This window comes from Neopelma chrysocephalum, unplaced genomic scaffold, assembly GCF_003984885.1.
Source record: "Neopelma chrysocephalum unplaced genomic scaffold, ASM398488v2 Primary Assembly neopelma1_146, whole genome shotgun sequence".
Taxonomy (NCBI): domain Eukaryota; kingdom Metazoa; phylum Chordata; class Aves; order Passeriformes; family Pipridae; genus Neopelma; species Neopelma chrysocephalum.
Genome location: NW_020897808.1, coordinates 695834 through 715876, shown reverse-complemented (window position 1 = coordinate 715876; position 20043 = coordinate 695834).

Here is a 20043-nt window from a genome sequence, read left to right as displayed (position 1 = left end):
GGTGTTATCACTCTCAGGTACGTGTGGCCAATATTCAACCAGATTCTGACACCTTCACTGTACTGTCCAATTCTGCAGAATTAACAGTGCACATAAGGACTGGAAAAGAACTCCTTTTTTTTTTTTTTTTTCAGAGACAAAATCCAAAACAGGTTTGATCTTTTTTTTTTTAGCAGTTGCCAAAATATGTTGCCAACAGGCCATTCCGTAACTGAGACCCAAGGCAGCAGAAGACAGCAGACAGTTTCTCTGGAAAACAAGACAGTAAACAAGCAGGAGAAGAAACAGAAACTAATTTCTTCTGTTATATTGCTGAGAAGTCTGTCTTTTGCACATAGCTTTCAAAAATTTAACAATTCCCTTATGAGAGAGGGAATTGTTTGTGAGCAGGAAAGCTCTAATATTACAGAATGAACTGTTGGGAAAGGCAGATGAAAATGCAGAGAAATACCTCCAAATAGCAACGGCTGGTGAAATATTAGGAAATATTAGGGAAAAACAAGACAACGGCAATCACTGCTGTGGGGCACTGTGACAAGGTGTGCCTGCTGTGAAAAGCAGCATACGTGACCATGCAAGGTGAAGCTGTCAGGACAAGGTTGCCAGGTAGTAAAGACAGAAGAAGCAGTGGGCAGCTGATGGAAGGATCAACAACCCAAGTCTTCAGTTCACAGGTAAGGTGTCAAGGTTGACTTTGAGCCAGGACACTGTTTTAGGAGGCAACCACTGTACTTGTAATACACTGTGCCCCTTAGTAGGGTGGAAGCATTTCCTTGAAACCCCTAGGGAAAAAGTGTAATCACACCCCCCTCCCCTTGAGGCATATGATATCCAGCAGGTTTGAAAACTAGCAATTGTGGTCATGTACTTAAACTGGATAATCCTATAGACATGTGAAGTCACCACTGAAGACACTGCCCTCACCATGTCATGAAAGATGTGATGGTCAACAGACAGTTTGGCTAAAGCAGCACTGGCCAAACAAAAGTTTGGAGAAAGCACTAAGTAATGAGTCTGGGAGCTTGGAGCTAAAACATAGTTGCATTTATAGCAGTCTCACAAACTGCTCTTTTCGTAGCCAAAAGGGATTCTTTTGGTCTATTTATTTGTTTTTAAAAACAATGGAGCCCTCTCCTGTCACCCCGCATGTGCCATGTGAAACAAACATTGAATAGAGTATTTAAAAATAAGCATTTTGAACAATATGTGTACTTTATTATGCCAAAACTGGCATTTTGGCAATGATTGATTTGATTTTAACATAGCAATGGGGAGTACCAAAGCACTCAGGATGTGTCTTTGGAAGCAACTTGACCAAAAAGAATAAAGATTTCTAGAGGTCATTTTACCTCTGCCCTAAACAGCCTACCCCTGCTTATATTTGCTGTGTTCAGTCTGCAGATGAGTTGCCTGTTTCCTCTCTAGACACCAAGACCTGCCTTCATCCTCAAAATAATTCAGGACTGTGGACAAATTATTTTCTTGGTTATGTTTTTTGCAGTGCTGTGGACATTCTATTGGGGTGAACATCTGTTTTAGAAAAAAGGATGAAATTTGACCTTGTCTGTCTTACTAGATTTTGCTTTGGTATCCCAGTCTTTTTCTGTGACTCCACTTCTTAACCTTGTTTCTCCCTGGCTACCCACCTCCATGTGGTTTTTCCTTGGAGATGTTATTGTGGAATCAAAGCACTACCTTAGAAATTTCTGCAGCCAGGTTTTGAGAAAGGCTTTTTTTGTGACATATACAGTGAAATAAAAATCACGTATTACTGATGGGGATTTTTTTTTACCTGGTGGCACCAGGAGATGTTTGCAGAGACTGACAGTGTCTGAATACTTATCTTTTACTGCAGGTATGGCCTTGAAAAGTCTTGATTTTGTGTCAGCTTTGATTAAGCATGGCTTGTCTCTCTTACATGAGACTTTGTGACAGGTTTTCTGTCTTCCCAGCATGCTTGTTGTAGGTGTTCTCAAAAACTGGTGTCTCTAATCATCCCTTGCCTTATTCTTATTGGTAACATGGATGAAAACATCCCTCTTTTATTTGCAAGGCACTAAGGAAAACACTCATATTCTGCTTAATGCTTACAGATGGAAAGATCATATAGTATCCTACAGGGAACAAATCTCAGTCCTTTACTTCCAGCATGTTTTCTTGCTATGATGTTCCCATATAACTCTTTTCTCCTGTCCAGGAAAGACCAATGCTCAGGACAAGATCTCCCATCAACTTTTCTTTAACAGTTAAACTCATCAAAGCAATTTCCCAGAAAAGTGCTAAGAAAACAAAATGATGGCCTACATGTGGGATCATGATAGCAATAGTCACAATCAGATAGTTTACTGTACATGAACGTTTTCATATTTGCTCTTCCCTTCAATAAAAGCTTTAGGAAACATCATGAGCCGAAAAAGCAATGAAAGTTAAGTTTAGTTTAGTTTGGTTTAGTTTAGCATCAAAAAGGCTGTATAACTCTGATGAGCCTCTGTGACCATCTCAGCAAGAAGTTGGAACCCTAGGGGGCATTTTGCCTGAAAGCTTGGGGGAAGGAAACAGTTATGTTGTGTCTTCAGTAATGCCCTGCTGAACAGTGGCTTTTCCCAACTCCATGGCATCTTGATGACCTTCTGTATTGAACAAATGTGCCCCTCTTGGCATGCTGGACCCCATGCTTTCACTCTGGCTTGCCCAGATGTCCTGAAGAATGCTTGCATGGGTGACCTCCTGGCTACAGGAGGAGTCCTGTGCTCCAACACACAGGAGGGCAATACTTGCAGGAGTCGCACACATAGTGAGCAAGAGCATTGTCCCAACAGTTGGCCATCTTCAGATGGAACCCATGTTTCTCCCCATTTTTGGCAGACACTTCCCTTGCTTTGCAGACAGTATTGGAAAGATGATAAACAGCCCACTCTCCAAGTGTTCAAATACCTGGCAGGACTAGTCCCCAGTGATGTCCTAGAGATGCTAGTTGAGCAAGAGAAGCCAAAAACCCAAGAAGACCAAGAAGCCTTGCCCTTCCCTCCTGCACAGCTTAAAGGGTGGGCATCAGCCTGCCACCCAGCAGCAATCTGCATTGCCTTACTGACTGCGTTGGAGCTCAGGTGCAGACCAAGGGTCTAGCCTTTGTTTTTCTGTTACTGTATCAACTTATTCAGAATGTTGACTTTGATAGCTGAAGAATGGATTGATACATGTCCATCTGCCCACTACAGATTAAAAAGGCAAACCATAAAAACACAGCCCGGTCTTGCTGAAGTCACTGCACAGAAAACCTTGCATCAAATACATTAAGGAAGCAGTTATGCTGACAAAAAAACCATTTCGTTCAGATGAAAGTTGAGTCTAGCAGTCTGATTTTGACTCAAAACATGCATTTAAACTGACAAATTACTTTTTCCTTTGAGCTTACACCTTAATATTTCCTGCCTTTAAAAAAAAAAGAATGGAATTAATAAGCTTTGCAATATGGGGAATTCAGATTTTGATGCTTTTCTCTGCAAGAAATACAGACATATGAGAAAACACAGATATAAGCACAAGTTAAACCTTGAGAAGTGATACCAACCTGCTTCCTGCTCCTGATAACTGAGATGTAGGAAGGAATTTCTTCCTTACACAGATGTTGTTTTTCAGGAGCTTTCCGCATGGACTCAGATTGCTTGCTGGGCAGGGATTACCAGCATTTTGCATCACTTCTTAGAGGTTATGGACTGATGACTTTCAGGACATGATGTAAAATGCCATTGCTCTTTCCTCAGGCTACTAGAGAATAGGGAAGATAGATTGATGACTGTTGTTGGATGTGTTTAGACATCTCCTGTTTATCTTTCTAGCTACTTTTTTTTTCTCATTATGAAGATAGCACCAAAATTGTTGGTTTCAATGCCTGTCTGGAGCAGCTAGAGGCAAGGGCTTTCCTCAGTAGTGTGTCAATACAAGCAAAGAAATAATAAATATCCAATTTTGGCTCAGGACTATGATGCACAAAACAACAGTAAAACCCACACCATGTGCCAATCATTCAATCTGATCATTCAACCCAGACTTTCAGTTTTACCTAAAGACACCTTTGTTTGTCTGTTTAAGTCACCATTCCAGAAATTAAATGGGTGAGAGGGCTGATAATTGGCTTTGTCTCTCTGCCTCTGTGAGCTGCCTAGAGTGGCCCAGTGGCCAAATTGCTTGTAAACTCATGTATTTGTGAGAGTTGTCCCAGTAGGTTGCAAGACTTTAATTTAATCTCAATTCCAGCCAGATAACTAATAGAAAGTGATCAGCCAGTTAAAGATGTTTAGGCATGTGGAATACCATGAAGTTATTTACAGCTATGTGGCACTGAGCTTTCTGCCCTGGCATTTAACTCACCAAACGTTCACTGTCCAAATCATCTGACTGCAGCAGATGGGTAAAACTGCCTCAGTAGGACCGTGCCCATCAATGACTGAAAAGCAACCTAGTCAAAACTGTCTGCTTTTGATCATTTTGCTGACCATTACATTGAGACTTTGCTTCTGAGACAGAAACACCTTCCCTCAAATGGTGCTGTTCTAGTCATGATCAAACATGAAACCATGCAGATATGTCAGTTCCTTAAAATATTACCCCTCACTCCCCAAACGGTGGATAGAAGATTTCTTTTGTTCAGCAATACTGACATCTCATTGTGTGACACAGCACAAGCCCTACACCAAATCTGCACTGCTGCTGCACAGTGATGGACACCATTTAAAATAATTTTTCTGTTTTCTTACATACTCTCAGCTAGCCATTCAGCAGCACAGAGGTTTGCACCAGGCTCAAAGGTTTTAACCCTCCCCAACATAATTGTGGTAGATCAGATGTAGTGACTTGGCAGCTTCTTCTGCTTTCTCCTTGAAATCAATTCTTCAGAAAACACACTCCTGACTCAATGCGAGCACCAAACCACATCCTGTGGCTGTTTGACCCGGTAATTAGCAAGTACCTCTGTGAGGAATGATCGAAATACTTGTTTTCAAGAACAAGGGATAAACCTCCACGCTGGTTAGTGAATAAAAAGGAAGTTGACAGATAAGATGCTGTTAGGAAAAGGTGAAGATAAACTCTTCCTTTGAAGACTTGAGCTAGGAGCAAGCTTGAGATTTGAACAAAAAGTGATGTAGGAAAAGAGAAGGTAATCTACAGAGAGGATTTGTTTTAGTTTTAATATTTTAAATTCCTTCCATACACGAAGAAAGGTGGGGACTTCTTCTGAAGGGGGAAAAGGTTACACCCAGGAACAATCCATAAGGGATACAAATACCTAAGTTACTGGTGTGAATGTATAAAAGGTCAAGTTAAAAGAAAAAAAATATTTGTCTGTGTGAGACCCTTATGGGGTTTAAAATACAAGACTGGAGAAAATATTTCATTGCCACCCAGGGAGTCTTATCTTCATCTTCAAATGCCCTCCTTCCCCATCCACAATTCTCACAAAGTACATGCCTGCATTTGCACTTTTTTTTAAAATGTGCAGCTCAGCCTCTTCCAAGTCCCACAGACAAATTCCAAACATTGTACAGCAGCTGAATGCAGTGCTTCTATTAAACTCTGCACTGTGGGCTCCTCATCCCCCATGGGGAGTTTAATATATGGTTTCAATTCCAAAACAGCATTCCTTTAGGGACATCTTCTGCCTTTATTTATGCAGCCCAGGAGATGATACATCTATTGAAAGCAGCTTTCATAGAAAAAAAAAAAAAGAAAGATATTTTCCATTCAAAACTAAACAATTAATTGGACACTTTTGAGAACAGGTATATTACACCCTCATCATAGGTATTGGGAGCTGCTAGACTTTAAATCTGATAAATAGGATGTCTTTGTATTCTTTAACCATCCTCCAGGGAAAGTAGTTTGTAAAATAGCAAAATTGCTCAGGCACAAATATTTATCACAGATCCAATAAGATTTTATGTGCCTTGTAACTACAATATTACATGTTTTATGCTCCTTCAATCTTTGCTTTAGAGTACATCCAGTTTCTTCAGTACAGATAATTTCACAACCAGTGGAGATCTGTAAACAATATTTTGTTACAGCCCTATGAATACTAGGTGTCATTATTTCCCCTGTAGTTTCAGGGAAGCTTTATTCTTCCTGAACACACATTGCTCATGTTCTAAAAATGCTTGATATAGAAGGCATAATTATTTTTATTTTATGGGATTTGTCAGGTTTACACAGTTTTCAGTCCATTAGAGGTTAGCCACCATTATAATTTCAAGTACCTGGCTAGTTCATGTTGTTCAGTAGGTGCTGCTTTGTAGAACAGAACATCTTGTGCTTTAAAAATACAGCACAGTGTCACAAAAGGCATGCATAAGGGTACACTCCATCCTGCCTCTGATATAAAGGTAGTTAATGGAGGTATTACATATCTTAGCTTTAGGTGTAAGGCTGCCCAGGAGCCAGGTTGCTCCATGCAAATCCGTGCAAATCACTCAGTGCTATCTAGGAAGCACAGCCTGACTACTAGTATAGCTGTTGGAGTTAGGATTCACAGATCCTGGCTCCAGTCTTTGCTGGGGCACAGAGGTTTTACATTCACCATGATGAAGCTGAATCCCCACAGAAAGCAGCTTCAGCTCTATAAAGCTACTGAGGGTTTGCATGGCATTTCCACCCTGAATGCAGGCTGCGGGTATCTGAAAAGAGCAGTGTAGCAGCTACTACTCGACCACTCCTTTCTTTCTGCTATGTTAGCATGAAGAAGGAGCTGGAGATTGGAATTAATTAGATTGCAAAATGCAACCAGTGCATTCAGGGCAGTAGGGTAGGAGAAGGAAGCAATTGCTGAAGCAGCCCTGCTGCTGCCTGTCCAGCATGGGCTAACGTGGGCACATTCACCACCCCACTAAGGAAACTACTGCATCCCTTCTAGCACAGTGGGCAGGGAAACCGTTTGTGTTGCTGCACAAGAACAGGCTGATGCCTGACACTGCCAAATTGCCCTCTTCTTCCCTGCTTTTTTCCTTAGAGTTTTATTCCTTTGTCAAGGCTGCATTTCTCCTTTTGAGTTCTTGGACCTGCTGAATATCTCTTTACCACATCTTAATGAGAATTACTGAAATTGGGCAAGGTCACACAGCTGCACTGCTTCACATGGAGCCTTGGAGCAGCCAGCTGAAACCTGGACTGAGGGTTGGATAGGTACACTGTTTGTTTTATCCGTGCAAACTCAGTCAACATCATCTGTGTTTCAGTGATAGCTGTATTAGCTTCCAGTTTCTGCTCCCTTCCCCTCTTCCATGGCTCCTATGCTGTTTTGGCAGGCAGCTGTATAGAGCTCTCCCCCACTTCTGCTAGGAACAGAGGTATTTTCAGTTCAAACGACCTTTGTTTTATAACAAGGAAATAGCAAGTAGCATTTGCTTAGGTGAAGGTATCTTAACTGCCTCTGACAGGCTGTGCTGAGCAGATCATAAATAGGCCTGCCACAGCCTGTAGGCAAAGGCACCATCTCCATCTGACAAAGAGTCAGGACACAAACCAAGCCAAGGCTGAGGCAGGCAATGTATTACCCTGCTGTGGGTGGAAGCAAAGCACTACAGGGCCTTGACAGATGTATGAAACTTGCTACAGAGCTGAAAAGCATCCCCGCTCTGGTAGCGTACACAGCAGCCTCAGGGTCCTGCTCCCAGCCCCATAGCTAGAGATATTTTTCCTAAATGTGTGTTTGACTTTCATGAGAAGCAAGTATGGCTTTTGAACAGTGGTCAGCATGCCTGGATAGCAGGGTGCTCTGACACAGCAATCTGCAACCTATTTAAACATCTTATGGAGACATAAAAAGATGGCATGTTCAGGGTAATTCTAAAATAGTTTAGAGACATTAATTCCCTTGCGTAGCATCCATTATAATGCAGGCTATTATAATAAATAAGTGGCGTAATTATCGGACTAATTGTCCAAAACCCTAAAACAGTCATTTTAATGAATGTTTCTGCTACTGTTTAAGCCATCATGCTCTGCCTGGAAGTCCAGCAGCTCCTCAGCAGAGGAGACACCACAGCTCCTTTTGTTTTGGTCTTTTCCCCCAGGCCTACCTTCTCAGCACACCTCTCCCCTTTCCACCTAGAACCATGTCTGTTCTACCTCAGAGCCCATGCTTCAAAAGCATTTGTTGGGCATCAATAACCCAGCAGCAGCATTGTCTGCAGCAAGGGCATTTATTCTTGTGGTCTTCTGCCTCCCACATACCCCAGTATGTTCTCCATGGTTCTGTCTTTCTCAGCAGAGGGAAGAGGCAGCCATTTCAAGCCAAGGAAAACTGATGGTATGGCTGTCCTGTAATCTGAGATGGGTAGAAAGAAAAAGCAAGTTTTCTTACCCTATTTTTATGACAATAATCACTGGGCAGTGCAGTTGTTATTTTGGTGTATGTTACTGGGAGAACATGTATTGAATGGCTCAGGGGATAATGATTTTTTCATTGTAGAGTGATCCAGCATTAAGACAAAAAAAGCACTTTCATCTTCCATGGAACTTGAATACTGTCTTCTCCTAAGTGTGCCCAACAAGGCCATATTGACTTGTAAAGAAGGCAGAAGATGTTAAGTCTTTCAAATTTACAAGAAGCTGGACAACAAAATAGGAAGAGAGAGAGGAACAGAGGGAGGAGAGAACAAAATGTAGAAGTGTCCTGCTGAAAGGCTTGGCAACCTACCATAGCTACAGGTAAGTAGAGGAGATAAGGAAGAGGAACAGGCTTTAAATTGGAGGGGCCACATAGCTGCAGATATCCTGAATTTTTCATCAGATGCTGTCACTTGGTGAAGAAGATTGATGCTCCTAAGATTCTTGCACAAATGTTGTTTAAGGAGAGAGTGAGAGAGAGATTAGAGAGATTAGAGAGGTACTTTCCACTCTGCATTTCTGTGGTTTAAAGAGCTGGATCACAAAGGACCAAAGGCCTTTAGTCATATGCAGGTATGTGAGTGAAGGATGATGACAGAAGTGGTACAGGATGGAGAACAAAGAATAAATAGGTGGATAGTTTTTCCAAGCAAAGAAATAAAAACAGAGCAGCCATGGAAACTTTTTGCAAGCTTTCTCCTGTTTTCAGGCGTGTCTAGAGGCAACCTTTTATGCTATCTATTTAAAGATAGCAAAATACTCTTGAATTATCAGCAGATGAGCAATTGTGGAGGTACTCAGCTTCCTGTCTGATGTCAGCTGGCAAGAATTGCTCACCTTCCCCCTCCCTACTAAAATTAGTCATGAAGCTCCTAGTGACTTCAATGAAGTAGTCTCTGTCTTCAAACACTTGAAAGCCTCCATCCTTCAATATGCTGGTAAACTTAAGAAGGTATGTGTAGGCCTCCTCAAGGAGGCTAAAAAATGATAGAATGGAACATTTCAAGTTTAAAAAGTGTGTTTTTAAAGAAAATATAAGCAAAATAAATATAATTTCTTTCCTCTAGGGAAAAAAATTCTTAGAACTCTCTCTGTCCATCCGCTGCTTTTTATTCTAGTCTTCAAAGCAGTGTCCCCTAGCATCCACACACATATAGAATGAACACTTTATGTTAATATTGCCACTGGATCCCTAGGATAAATTCATGTAAAAATAGCAGTCTTCTGTTGGATAGGTTCTGTGAAAAATTATGGTATTTTCCAAACCCTTTTTTGAGGCTGCCCCAGCAGCCTCCATCTATGCCATCTAGTCCATCCATGCCACCTACAGAGGTGACCCCGCATTTGACAGGTCAGAGACATGTTAACTCAAAGATGCTTCTAGTGCAACCTCAGTGTTACTACTTGCAAAAGCAAATGGGTTTGGAAAAGCAGATGAGATTATTGATCCATCAAATTCAATTCACTGCAAATCCAAGGAGCTGAACCTTGATAGCTCCTGTGCATGATGCCTCCTTCAGACCTGCCAGCTGATGTAGACTAGTCACAGCCTATACATACTGACTGGCACGCTAGCAAATGAAGATCAAATTACAGCAGTGTTTTCGAAGGGAAGGAAAAATGCAGTGCTGATTTCCGTTTCTCTTCATCTCTGATGTTTCAATAACATATACATTCATGTAGCCAAGCCCTCTAGTGTGTCATTGGGCAGAAAACCAAGACTGAGAGGTTTTGCAAAGCCTGTTTTCACCATTATGTTCCTTCTTCAACACAGACGTGAGAACGGCCAAGTTGAAACTGAAGACTTCAGAGGAATTCCCAGGTCAAAAGAGTCAAGTCTTTGTATTAAAACAAAACCTCATCATGAGTGTTAACAGTAAATGCTTTATTTATATAGGCCTCCTCAAAGAAAAAAATCTCAAAAACCTATAAACCCAAAACTTCAATCCCATGCTTAAAATAATTTGTTTCCGTTACTCAGAGAGAAAGAATATATTTATACATTTTCTACTGAAAAAGAAAAAGCATGCTAGCATACAGTATAAGGCTTTAGGTAAAACATTGGCTGTTGTCACTGTTGCTGTCTCTATCTAGGTATAGAAATCTTCGATCTAAATGTCTTTGCTGTCTCAACTAAGGTTTGTTAACATTTCCTAGTTTAATACCTGAATCTCCTTTAGAACTTGTTCTTATTTACAGGGTTGAGTTCTGTTTGTATTTTTGCAAATAATACATTTTTGATGAGATAAAGGGTTTCAGTAGGGTCTCAGAGCAGCAGAGGCACGGAACTAACAGCAAAGATCACTGCTCACCCTGCTTGTATTTTAGCAGGTTAGATTTGGTCCAACAGCACATAATGCTGTTGTTCCCAGTTCCTTGGCTTACTGCTTGACCTGGTTTCTAACCAAAGTAACCTTCCCATGTCTCTCTCAAGCTGAACAGCAAGGACAATATGGTCTGTGCCATCTACGCACACCTTGTGATCCATTTTATTAGGCATATACATTGTAATCTGATGTCTAAATAAATACTTAGTGCAGAGATTTAACCACAAACTGCTCATATGTTTCAATATAGACCAGCCTCAAGAGGACTTATGTGGAGATATTATGAATACCACATTCCTAATTTTTATGCTGTTAGGGGCAAACTATCACCAGTCACTTTTGCTATTGGCTTGTGATACTGGTGGATTGCACTGGGGATTCACCAAGTGGTACTTGGCTGCCTTTGCCAGCCATTTTGCATTGAAATTTCTGTCATCTCTGTTCTTCGGAGGCAGAGACTTAGATCAATGTGCTTCCTGGACTGGACATGTGAATATCTTTGAACAAGCTCAGCCTGTACATAAGGTTGTAAGCAACCTCCTTTCTCTGGACGATGGGAGCATTGCAGAGAAACTCATCAGTTTCCCCACACTTTTGGATTATTGTAGGATGATTTTGCCTTTTTTTTTTTTCTTTTTGCCTCTCCCCATTTTACTGGAAGTCAGAATACTGTGGGGAAGGCTGGGGATTGAGGCTGAAGCCAGGACAAACCAAAAGGACAAGTGAGTTGGGGTAGATGAGAGGACTAACTGTCAAGGCAGGCGATTGCTGTAGCTTTCATAGGTAAGGCTAATAGAAGCAGCATCAAAACTGTTAAGCTGGACATTATTCATTTTTATATGCTGCTAGTAGTTACACTGAGCCCTCCTCATCACTTTCTATATTTTTAATACCTTCTGGTAATGTGGTAACTCCTGATCACTCCCTCAACCTTTGCAGACTGGAAAAAACAATAGTCATATTATGAAACCATTACACAGTTTTCAACAGACGTTGGTAAAAATAAGGTGCTTACGCAAAAAGAAGAGAGATATTAAGATGTTTCTGACATTTTCTCCAAGAAAAGCAGAATTCTTTTAACAGGAGAGGAATTTCCACTTCACAAACTCCCTGAGCCTGCAAGAACTTCACTGCAACATTGGATATTGTAAGTTCAGATGTCTCAGCCTAAACAAATAAATGACAATATTGAATAGACCTGTCAAAGAATCATAGCTCTCAGGGAAACATCCAGTGTCTCAGATAATAAATCACAGGAAAAAATATTAAAAATAAATAAGGACAATATTGCACCTTTACTCTTCCGCTTTCTTGCTATCCCAAAAAAACCAGGAGAAAGTTATCCTTTATGCAGTTTTGAAAAATTATTTGAGGCAGCAATGGCACCCAGAGTTTTTAATCAGCAATGTACTCCATGGAGCATTGCAAAGGTGGATGCTATAGACCACAAGTTTTTGCTCAGATAATTCACTGCTGCTCTACTCGATTTTTATCCTGTGTATACCTATTGATTTCAGCATAAAACTGGAATACGGCAAAGGTGATTCAGACCCACTGCCTCAGTTTTGGAGGAGATGGCATGGAGACAACTAGGAACAGTAGAAATTCACTTATTTAAATTCCTTCTGTCCTTGGAGAAAAAAAATTGACTGAAAAATAAGACTCCTTCTGAAGAGCTCTGATCAGCAGCAAAGCTTAATGGCTGAAAAAACATACCTTTGGTAAATAGATTAAATACAGTCTTTAGAAGAAAGAGTGCCACCTCCTCTCAGACATGATGGTATGGCACAAACACAGCAAGATGATGGCAGGAACCTGACATTTTAAGTGTCGAAATTGGGGTGGTTTTGAAGCTGAAGTTGGTGTTAAGAGGCTCTGCAGCTTCAGCATTTTAGGATTTCTAAGAAGTTGATGAAAGGGGATTTGAGAACATGTGTTTCACTTCACTGTTGCCCTTCATTACATTGCATTAATTCAAGACTGCTACTAGTCACTCTCAGAAGTACCAAGAGAAAGATATTTTCTATTTTTTGAATAGAAAATAATTCTTCCTTGAGAACAGCTCAGAAAGACCGTTTCTTACCCCTGCCCCTCTCTAGTGCTGCGTGTACACTACTTCACAGGGTAACAGAGCAACTTCTCTTAATTCCTGCCATCTCTTGAACCTAAAGAACTAATGATCTCTCTAATCTCCTCTTGTGAGATAGTCTTTTGAACAGAGTTAAGCCAGAGTAACTAAAGGTCTTATATTTCTCAGAGGGTTTTACCCTATGCGGAATGAGCTATTGCAGACTGCCTGAAAGAGACATTAATGCATAAACCCCACAAACACAGGCATCAAACTGCATGAAAGCACAGACAGCAAGAAACTGCTTTGAAGCTCCAGCAGCTTGACAGCAGAAAAAAAATTTTGAAGTGACATCCCTGTTCCCTGATATGGCCTGCAGAGGAGAGGCATTGAAGAGTTCTTGGCATTAGCATCACCTGGGTCTTACTGAGATGAGGAGTTTTATCCTGATTTGGGAAAAGAAGAATTAGAATACAGCTACACCCAGCAGGAGAAGGTGCCTTCCAGTCTTAGTTGAAAAGTCAGCCTAGTTTTTCCAGTGGAAGCGTGACCTGCCTGTTTCCCTGCACACCAGTTCTTCTCTGTGTTTGGTAATATATCACCTTATCAACAGGAGACAAAAAGGGGAAGCAGAGGAGCTGCAGGAGGAGTCCTCCTGTGGTCCTATAAGAAAGAAGGAGTAGGACAGAGGCTGAGCACATGGCCTAGGACCCCCAGTGCAGTCACGATGGTGGGACTACAGCGGTGGGAAGGAATGAAAAGTGGGTTAATGAGGAACCCGCAAACCTCTTGCCTCCTCTTATGTTCTTTTGTTATGCCTTGCATCCTTCCCATTTCCTCTGGGCTTAAAAAAAGTCCATAAAACCAAACTCGAATCGTTGTACTCCTCTCTCCCACCTTTTTGTTTGTTTTTTTGGTTTGTTTGTTTTCTTGCTAGCTGTTCTGCCCCACTGTAAAAAAAAAAAGAAAAAAATTAACTAGCAACATATTTAACCACACTGATAGGATTTAACACCTGGATCACTCTGCAAGCTCACATGAAATGTCTGTCCACTATTTCGCATAAAATAAAATGTGCATTTTGTTTAGTTGGGGCAGGAGGTTACATAGTAATGCATTAGACCAAGAAATCTTGCATGTCTCAGAACAGCGTTCCTTGTGAAGGCTGCTGCAAAATATGTTGAAAAAAAAAATACTGGGAGAATCTAATCTAGAGTTCAATTTACTACCCCTTAACAGGACACCATGTACAGACAGACCTGCAGAGAAAACTACACGTGCAGGTTTTTAACCAATGACTGATGCAGTGAAATGATTTCATTTAGTCTGCAAAGAATGAGAATTAATTCAGGTTGCATTAGGCAGGTTCTGTGGGTGTTGCATATGCAGCTACTGCACCTCAGCTGACTTGTGATATCTTCATGAGCTGCGTTATCTGAATTGTGTGGCTGAGCCCTGACATAACAAACGCGTAGTGAGCTCTGCTGGGAAGCCACCTACCTCTCCAAGAGTGTGGTGAGGTTATGCAGGATGGTTAGTCCCATGTAACCACTTGAGACTTGTTCCAAAACTGGTTTATTTTCCATGACTATTCCCCAGACAGTTTCTCCCTGAGGAAAAGCACTTAAGGAACCCATTTTCTGCACCAGAGCCATTACAAAGTTGCAAGAGATGCAGAAGACACTCCTTAAAAATGGTGGGTATTTTGTCAAAAGCCTGAACTGGGGAGCCAGCCTCTATTTCTTGAAGAGGGACAAAACAGCCTTTTGCTCCCACAGTTACCAAAATAACACAATCAAAACCCTACAGCTGAAATGAACCTTTATTTGTCAGTGACTTAAGTGCTCAGATATAAACAACTGAAATCCCACTGATAATTGATTGTCTAACAGCAAGCAACAAGTGATGAGAAACTGGTAATAATAAATGCACACATTTTCATTTCTGCTGGGAAACCAGCTCAGCAGAGAAAGATAGCTGCCTATGTGACACCTGTACTCTGACCACAGTAGAAAACAATGGGGATGGAGGATGATTGGAAAAGAAATAAATGGCACAGCAGGTCCTCTCCACCACTGTATCTCCTTATCAGACCTGCTAGAGTAACTCAGGGGTTTGTCTGACTTTCTGTAGAGGCTTCATGGCAGACTTCTCTGAGCTGACAGTGTAGTCTACACATAGACTATGCTGAAGTAAATCAATTACAGGGCTAATGATTATTGGCAAGAATGAATATGAGCTAATGTCTTATCTACGTGACCTGCTGATTCATTACTAGCTCATACACCCAATGTTTTTGGCCCAGGGAAAAGATTGATTGGAACATCTTAATAGAGCCGAGTGGGATTTTGCTACATGCAATGCCCTCTGTGCTGGACATGGTCATTTGGAAAGGATAACACATTCCATAATTAGGGTTTAACATACAATGTGTACTCAACTCTAGGATGACCTGATCAGACAGAGCAAACACTGGACACTGCACACCTGCTCTTTAAAGTATTTGATGCCTTTATACCATATATGTGGCTCTGTCCTCTGGTGACTGACCAGCCTGAGACTTCCCCTTCAGAGGTAAACAACCCGAGGGCTTGTTAAAGGTCTTATGGTCCCAAGATGAGGTACAAAACAAGGCTAAATATGTTTCAGCCAGCTATCGACATAACCAACATGAAATAGAGGTTGCTTTAGGGCACCAAAAATTGAACCTTAGTCTTTAATTATCCATCAGCACCATTCCTTCCCCTCTTTTCCTGTAGCTCTGAAGCAAATGCTGACCAACTTCATTAATAGTGGAATGATAAACATTTACTGCATTTACACCGACCTCCTGTACAAACAGAGGAAGACAGAGGTTTAAAAGCATTCCTGTCAGATGAGTTGTGCAGTCTGTTGTCCCTGTTGCAACTCATAAATTTGAAAAGGGGCAGTTCTCCTCTCAGAAATTCCCATATTTAAAAAAAAAAAAAAGAACAACCCAAAACCTCCACTAGTCTGAAGACGCAATTAAGAATGCAGCAACATGAGAGTATGTAGTTAATGCTCCAAAGTGTGTACTGCCTGGATTTTGACCTTTTAAAACTCTATTAAGCTATGTAAATACAGTACCAAAGAATGTGTACTGTTCACAAGCAGTTTGCTAGCATCAGTTGGAAAAAAGACCTACACTTCTCCCTTGTGCCATACCGGCAGTGGTCTGACACCAATGAAGCCTTTTGATTGATCTGCACAGAACAGACCCACCGTGGAAGTTGTGTTATGGCCTCCTTTTCCTTTACTGAAGTATCTCTTTGACTTAATCCTGATTTTGTGTCAGCCATACAACAGTGCAAACCTCTTCCCAAATAGTTAACTTAGAAACTGAATTAACACATTTGCTATTAAGACTTGGCTTCTTCCCACAGCCAGGAGAAGGACAAAGGAACAAAGGAATGCTTATGTGCATCTCCCATGACATCGCAGCTTTTCCGTGTTTAAATTATCTGCCTTCTGCTCTACTGTATTTTGTTTCTTCACACAAGCATTTATCTGATGCATTAGAAAGAATGAATAGTTTGGCAATCAAAGGACCAGATGCAGAAGTGGTTTTATAAAGTAGCTGAATTATTTCCTGCAGATAAATCACCTGGGCCATGACCTTTTCCACCCCCATTCACCCAACTTCTATTGAAAATGTTCACTCTTCCCAAATATTTGCTAGATAATTGATGGCAAAGACATAAGCCAACACTGCTCCCAGATTACAGTCCTTTCCCTGATGTAACCCAACAGTCTCAGAGTGATCAGTTTATGCATATGGATTTTTGAAAGATGAACAAAATATTCTTTTTAAGCTTAGCTATACCAAAATACCATCAGGAGGCCAAAGGTCCCAAACTACACAGATTTCTTCACTAAGTTTTGCTGGTCACTCATCTTATGATACAACTGTTTTTTTTATCTAGGTCTTTTTGGTAGTTTCTTAAGTTACAGCTTCCTTCCTGGGACAACAAATAAATGAGTAATCTAAGCATCAAATATAAAAAATTAGATTTCCACACCAATTGTTCTGTGACAAAATTGGACCCATAAGACTAAAACATGAAGTTTTAATTAAGGAAAAAAATATCAACCAAAACCAACTCTCTATGAAAGACTCCTTACAAGTATAGTGACCTCAACACTTTTTTTGACAAAAAAATTCGAGCAACTTTTTTTGCTCTAGGCAATATGATGAAGTCTGAGGATATATGAATCATATTTAGGCAAACCCCTAAATCATATTTAGGCAAACTTAGCATGGATGCAAAATTGGACAAACAAAAGTTTCAAAAAGAATATGCTTGCACAGCCAAGAGTGAATTCAGCCTTTCTTAAACTCATACCTGAGAATCCAGGACCAAGAAGTGCGAGAGCTGAACTACTTTCTGTGGCGCTACATTCATATCAGAGCTGGCAGCATATCAATTTTGATGCTCGGATGCTACCTAGATAGGAGGGAGTTGGTATTTGTCCTGGTATATTTGTACAGTTCTATATATTAAGTGTGATTTTGGCTGATCTCTTAGGGATAGCAAACACCGTATGCAGCCTTTGCATTTGTAACAGACCCAAATGTCCACCAGCACAGCACACCCCTCTCACACCCTCTTTCTCGCTCTGACAGTTAGGGAAACATTCCCTGGAGGGAACCTCTGCTGGAGCAGTACATATATCTAAGGGGGTGGAAGAAATAAAAGCCAAATACACACAGAAAGCAGAGGCCAAAACAAGGTGGCATCAACAACTTGTGCATAGGACATAGGAATAGCACAACCTGCCTGCAGCTAACGCAGCTGGGAGGACACGCAAGTGGAAGGAGAGGGAAGCATTTCCAGTTTGGATGTGCTCCCAGGATTTTGAGTCATGATACATGCAGCTAGCCAAAAGTGCTCCTGCAAAGGCTAAGGAGGTGGGAGGTGAATCATTTTAGGCATTTTCTCATGTTATTTAAGCATCTGAATTTTGTTCAAGTTCTTGTGCCTGAAAGGTAGAAGACACTACAAAAATGTTGCTGCTACAGCAATGAAGAGCATGGAGTCCACCCAAAGTCCATCCAAATCCAGCTCAGACATGTAGGGGAATTTATACACAGCTTGCTTTCCAAAGCTGCCAAAATATGATCCAAGGTACATCAGAGTCAAGACCTGATAAATGATTTATACAACCCTCTCTTACAGCTACACCACTCAATTCTACTAAAGCATTTCCACTAGTATTACATTCCCCCACTATGGGTTTTGCAGAGTTCTTTGCTGACTATAAAGGCCAATGTAGTCTTAGGCACATCTTTAACACATTTCACAGCCGCCCTGCATGCATCCCATGGCAGAGAGCTACCTCATCCTTCTCCCTCATCCTCCCACTCAGATTGAGATGTAGCACACTCACAGAGTCACAGACTATACTGAGTGGAAGGGACCCACAAGGATCATCGACTCGAACTTGTAAGTGAATGTCCTGTATGGGGATCAAACCCATGACCCTGGCATTATTGGCACCATGCTCTAACCAACTGAGCTAATCCGGCTGCTTCACTCCTTTGCTACTGCTAACTTTTCTAGGCATTCCTCTTCCAATTGCATAATCCCGTACAGTCCACACCAGAAGCTGTCCTTGATTTAGGGACTATATTTCTTCATCCGGCTAAAACTACTGCTTCACCTATGGTAATTCCCTGCTGCACCTCCCTAGTAATCTTTCTGGGCTAGATTCCTCACTGATGCAAACCAGTGGAGCCACATTGATTTCAACAGAGCTCTGCTGGTTTTGTCAACTGAAGACATATTTCCTCTGGCTACCCATTGCTCAGGCTTTCCCCTTTTGTACCAGCAACTTACAAAGCACTGCTTGCAATTACGCATTTCTATCACAATGTGCAGATAGGAAATTAGTCTTCTGAGGCTTTCCCTTAGTCCCCCCCCGCTCCCTGCTCAGTCCTTGAAAAGGCCATTTGAGCATGCAATATTAATCATCTGCTGTGCAATAATCTTGGAAAAATGTAATATATTCTGGCAAATCGCAGGGCCTCCAGAGGAACCGCCTGTCTCCGAACAAACAGCTCTCATCCATTATCAGGCAGTGACGAACGCAGCTCCCCACTTATTTACCCCATCAGAATGCAAACAGCAACTCAATTCAATAGTGAGAAATGGGAGGAAATGATCTGTATTAATAAATGGTGAAAGCATGAGATTGCCCGATTTCAGAAAATAAGATCAAAACCACTGAACTCCCTTCATTGTCTCATTTGATACCTTCCCTTTGCTGTAAATGCAGCACTGGGAGTAATTAAGCCTCTGAAAGAAGTTTCATAGTGAAGTCACATCACCCAGAACAATTAAGACAAACATTTTGTGCACATTGTCATCTGCCTTCACCAGTGTTTAAAGGTCAAGGAAACATTTCATTAGAAAAAAAAAGGAAGGAAAAATATAGGTAAACTGCTGTACACTCTCTGGGTATGTCTGAGAACAATGCATGCAAAGAAACAGTGTTCAAGCAAATGAACAAGCAGAATACCATCCATCTGGATGGCAAATGCTGTGCAAATGACTTATTGTACTCTGATAATGTCTGGAAGCCTTGGTTGGAGGGTAGTGTCCTCATATGCTATGTGCTATAGGACAGCAGGGAGGCATGCTGCCCTGGTCTCAAACTGCTTATGGACAAAAAAGAGAGGTCAACAAGACTTCAGTGTTAGTAATCAGATGAGGATTAACAAGAAATGAACCCAGCTAGCCCCTACTGAGAGCGTTGAACAAATGTAAACCGCTGTTACTAAAATGAGAAAAAGCTCTTTAACTGGAAAAAAGCCATCAAAAGGAAAAGTTTAATTGCACAAAAAATAGACTTAAAATTCTGCCCACTTCTCTGTTCCTCCCTCTCATCACATTTCCTGCTGGGAAGAATGGTAAAAACGCTATCATGTGAGATTTGTTATCACCAGATTTTATTTATTTGGTGGCTGGTTTCAGCATGAATAGAAGAGCCAGTGGTGGAATGAAGTTATAAAACAGTTCTTCGTGTGCATTTATCAGCATACTTTAAAGAATGTAATTAGACTTCAACAATAATACCCTCTTAATTATAGCTACAACCCCCTTGGATAGGAAAGCACATTCATCTTTTCCATTCTTGAAGTGTAGTAAATGACGGGGCATAAATGAATTTATGGAGATCTTGCAAATAGCTGTCAAATGCACTTCTACCTGTTTTTGTTCAGTTGACTTTGTTTCTGTGGATGAT